The sequence below is a fragment of the Sitophilus oryzae genome, unplaced genomic scaffold (assembly GCF_002938485.1).
Source record: "Sitophilus oryzae breed Bouriz unplaced genomic scaffold, Soryzae_2.0 scaffold_490_pilon_pilon, whole genome shotgun sequence".
NCBI lineage: Eukaryota > Metazoa > Arthropoda > Insecta > Coleoptera > Curculionidae > Sitophilus > Sitophilus oryzae.
In genome coordinates, this window is record NW_022147074.1 from 445,825 (window position 1) to 451,384 (window position 5,560).

Consider the following 5,560-nt stretch of genomic DNA (forward strand, 5'->3'; position numbering starts at 1 on the left):
GCTTTTATGTTTTTTATATACGATTGGGGGTACACCGGTATTGTCACGGGCGGCGCCACCTTCGACATTAGTATAAGCGTATAAGCCGATTTACGTTGAATCGATGTATTCAGACCCAAGAACCGGCAACACGGTAAAGCAAACTATTAAAGGGAAACGAAGATATAGCCATGTTATATTTGGTAGAAAACAAAATGCTCATACTCTAATTAGAATATTAAGAAATTCAGACGAAAAAAATGAAAATAAGTATTCTTTTAAAATTATTCCTACTAGTTTCATTTAAAAATATCAATAATTTACGGTCTAATCTTTTTTTTGAATTGCTGTCATCACCGAATTTGTAGAAGTAACTAAACTTTTATTGTGGAAACCGGTCGTTCGGCTAATAAATACTAGAAACAAAATTATTTCGATCGGCGGGTCAAAAATTGTACGAGTACCTACAAATTTACTTCGATGCTATGATTTCGTTGTAGAAGTACCTAATTTTTTTCATCTAAATCGATCAGCGATCGTCGCGTCGTGTCAAAGAATTGTAGGAGTAACTACAAAATTATTTCGATGCTGTGATTTCGCTGTAGAATTACCTAAAATGTTTTCGTCTAAATCGATCGTCGTGTCAAAAAAATGTACGAGTACCTAGAAATTTATTTCGATACTATGACTTCGTTGTAGAAGTATTTAAAAATTATTTTCATTTAAATCGATCGTCGTATACCGGGTGCGTCTCAAAAGTAGCTCACCCCTACAACTTTTTTTATTTTGTCAGATAAAAAATCGAGTTTTGGTATGTTAGTATATAACATAAATTAGGATTGATTGACGTATTCAATTGTTTTTGGTCACTTCCTGTTTCACCGGAAATGACTACAACTTTTCATTTTTGGCACCCCCGGTATATTTTTACATTATTCGATAGAAAATCACACTGAATAGAATGGCATATCATAAATATGTTAATTTTTGACATTTTCACATATGATTTATTTGTAACATGCGGTTCATAATGACAATTTGACTCGAGTACCAAATTGTGGTACCAAATTATTCGTAGAAAAATGCTTTTTCCAAATATGCTAACGAGCCACCTTTGTTCCGTTTGAAAAAATTTAGATATGATTAAAAATTCGATTTTGATATCTTATAACGGGCCCGGACAAGACACGAAAATCATTAGACTATCAAATCTATTTTTCCAAAGCTCCTTGATTAAAAATGAGTGTTTTTAACACATCCATGGCACTCTATAATAGATAGAAATTTAAAATACTATTTTTTAAGCAAAAATGTCAAAAGTTGACATATGATATATTATTCTATTCAGAGTGTCATTTTCTATCGAATAATGTAAAAACATACCGGGGGTGTCATTTAATAATCAAAAGTTGTAGTCATTTCCGGTAAAACTGGAAGTGACCAAAAACAATTGAATACGTCAATCAATTCCAATTTATGTCATATACTAACATACCAAATCTCGTATTTTTATCCAAAAAAAATAAATAAAAAAGATATAGCGGTGGACCACTTTTGAGACGCATCCCCCAATAGAATTACTGGAAATCTATTCAAGGCCGTTACGCCGATACGCCGTTTTTAAGATAGTGTGGATGCACCCTCAAGCGAATGACATATAAAATATGTCAATTTTTTTACATTTTCTCATATGGTTTATTTGAAATTGTAACATGCGGTTCATAATGACAATTTGACTCGAAATACCATGTGTGTGGTACCAAACTATTCGTAAAAAATGCTTTTTCCAAATATGCTAACGAGCCTCCCTTGTTCCGTTTGGAAAAATTGAGATATGATTAAAAATACGATTTGGGCATCTTATAAGAACGGGCCCGGACAAGACACGAAAATCATTAGATTATCAAATCTATTTTTCCAAGGCTCCTTGATTAAAAATTAGTGTTTTTAACACAGCCATGGCACTCTAGATTGAAATTTAAAATACAATTTTTTAAAGCGAGAATGTCAAAAGTTGACATATGATATGTCATTCGATTCAGAGTGTCATTTTCTATCAAATAATGCAAAACATACCGGGGGTGTCATTTAAAAATCAAAAGTTGTAGTCATTTCCGGTGAAACAGGAAGTGACCAAAAACAATTGAATACGTCAATAATTCCTAATTTATGTCATATACTTACATACCAAATCTCGTTTTTTTATCTAAAAAAAAATAAAAAATTATAGTGGTGAGCCACTTTTGAGACGCACCCGGTATAAAATAACAGCAATCTTCATTTCATGCCACCGCTGACGCCATTTTTTTTCGATTATATGGTAGTTAATCAGTACAATAATTAATTTTATTACATTACTACGTTCACTAAGATCTAAAATAGTAATTTTAGTGTAACAAAAATGTTGATTGCTACAGTAATACGTTGTATATTCAGTTTACGGTTGGATGCTATCTACCAACACCATATAAATATAACAAACACGTTCTATGGTTGCATCTCTATAATATGTTCTATCTTCTATCTGTGTTTACTTACTATGTATTCGAAAACTTAATTTGAGTAATATATGGTAGTATCAAAGACATTATAAAGATAGACCGAACATCTCATTCATAAATACTCGTTGGTAGTGTATCAAACATTCCAATGTATCAAACAAGGACAGAAGAGACAGAGAAGTCTAAAATTTCCGACCCCGGCAACTAGGAGCATTTCGATTGTTCTAATGGCCAGTGGCGTATCGTTTTTTGGAAAGCATTTAATTAGTAAAGTAAAAGTAAATTAATTAGTAAAATTTATACTCCATATTGATATACTACATTAACACTTTTTCGTCAGATGAGTTTTGTTATAAGGTCTAATATAATAATATAATTAATATCCCACATATACCTATGTTGAAACGTTAGTAGGTGGTTTTCGAAAATCGCTTCAACGTCGATTTTCAATTTAAACTTTCAGTTACTTCTATATAAACTTTCAGCTACTTTTGAATATTCACAGGGTGACTCAGGCTTCCGAAACAGTTCTATATTAGGTTTGTGGTTGGTGACATTTCTTTCAATTTTTTTTCAGAATATGGAGGCAATGGTAAAGCACATTTTAGACATTTTTGTAAACATAGGTGGCCGGAACATATTTTCAAACTAAAGTTGTAGATTTGCCATTAAATTTCCATTCCAGAAATACCTAGGGTTTCCACCTGTCCTTTTTTGAAAAGGACAGTCATTTTTTGGAATAACTTGTCCTTTTGACTTTTTTTGACTTAAAAAGTCATTTTTATTTTCGTATTTTCCCTGAGAAAATTACCTACAGCAAACAGAAATATTCTTTGCGTCCAAATTTAATTAGAGATGTTATAAAACTTATAAATAAATTTTTCTTGTTTAGAATAGGCAACATTATTTAGAACTTCCCGTTTAATCTGAAATGATAGTTTAGGTTTTAATTTTACCATTTTTGATCTTAAAAAGAACTTCAAAATTAGTAATTAGTAACGATTTAGTTCGCAATCGATAGCTTCCTGCCAAGTACTGTGTAATAGTTGTTTAATCTTGTATTATTAATAACTTCCTATACCTAAAATCAATATTTAATGAGAAAATTGAAAATTGATTCATTAAAAGTATCAAACCTGTGTGCTACAGTATGGGATTTCTGTCGCATAATAATGAATTACGTTTGCTTCATCTACGTTACCGTAGATGGAGCTCAAAACTTGGTAGGGTATGTATAAATAAACAAAATACAAGAAGCAAAAAAAATTATTAAGGCCTAACCCCTACATATATGCTTATTCTCTGCATTAAGTTCAACAGACTTGTCTAAACAAGGCCGAAGGGGCAGATATAATAAAGCAATAAAATGTAAAAAAGGGCGGGTAACACCTTTGTTTATTTGTTGAGCAAAATTCCTTTAGAATATCGTATATAATGACCAGAAATGACGCAATTTTAAGAAAAAAATGTCACTTTCTGGCTTATAATAAAATTTCAAATGCAACGTTTATATTCAAATTTGTTATGATCTACAACAGTTAGGTAGTCATTGGGACGAATTAGTAATTCAATTACTGGCTACTACGTTCTTGTTTTAATAGATTAATTATTACAAATATAATTAGAAATTGTTTTGATTGTGAGAGGCTCCCTTGTGGGACGCCTATGTACAATGACGAAAACAATACCCACCTGTGAAAAGACAAATTCGGGTAATTTGAGCTTATTTTTCCACACACTTGACACTGTCGTACCATACTGAATTCGCAGATTCAAAAGTACGTTAAATAAAAACAAAAACCACCGAAAAACACTGAAAGTTCACTTTCGTCTTGATTCCGACTTCAAACACACCGCAAGCTAAACGTAGTACGCTATAACGGACCAAGGGCCGTTGCGAGGGGTGGTGGGACGGACGGCTCATTTCATTCTGGAAGACTAGCAGCGACGTTGCCAATAGTTCTAGACGTTTCAGCACATTAAACAGTAAACATGTCCTTTAATAGTAACGCATATATCTTCTGGTTAATAACATATTATTACGCATGCTTCTTTAAAAATAAACTATTAATTTGATTAAGAAATTGAGATTTATTGATATCCGGTGAAGGTTTTAAAGTCACCTTTTCTGCAAATCAAACTGAGGAGATAGGCGCAAATTTGAGATGCGGCAATGTCGCCTTCTCTATCTCAGTTGATTTTTACAGTACGTAGTCAACCTCCGATTGTTTGATCGGGTTAAAATGTCTAATGTGATATCTGTTCTTACTAAATCTATGGGTAGTATAATATTATTAATATTAATATTCATTAATCGCAATATGAATGAGAATAGTGCTTTCTTTTAATCACAATTCTAATAAATTGAACTTGAAAGTATGTTTCCCAGAAAAGTAGGTGGTTCCCAGACTATACAAATAGGGAATTCCCAAAAGTTCATGCTTTTAAACCTACACTTTTTTTTACTACTTTACTGCTATACGAATTTTATTTAAATTTAAATGATTACATTACACTTTTAAACATTTTGTTTACAGTTTCATCCAAACTCATCTCGCCAGATTAGACTTTAAATTATTTATATTTTGTGACGGGGATTCGTTACAATTATTTTGTTGGGTGTCGAACCATAAACTTTATGTTAAAACTCGAAGAATTTCAACAAAACACTTTTATTAATAAACTTCACGTTTCCGTGACAAATCAAATCATATGTTTTTCTACCTACTGTCCCTCGCTCTTTTTTATAATGGACTCTGTGGTCCAAGCCGTCCGAGAGGGGCCCTATAATAATAATAGTTCTCTGTTACAATTTTTAAATAAAACTTGTAGAAACAATCTTAAAAAATACTAACTACCTATTTTGATTTTTTTCGTCTGAATCTCTTAATATTCTAAATGAATACACTTTACTTATTAGATAAGTATACACATGGCATATATATGATTCCAAAAAACGGCGTCAAATTACCTTTGAAATGACAAGCGTCAGAATCGATCGTCGTATCAAAAAATTGTACGAGTATCTAAAATTTTTTTCATCTAAATCGATCACCGTGTCTAAAAATTGTACGAGTACC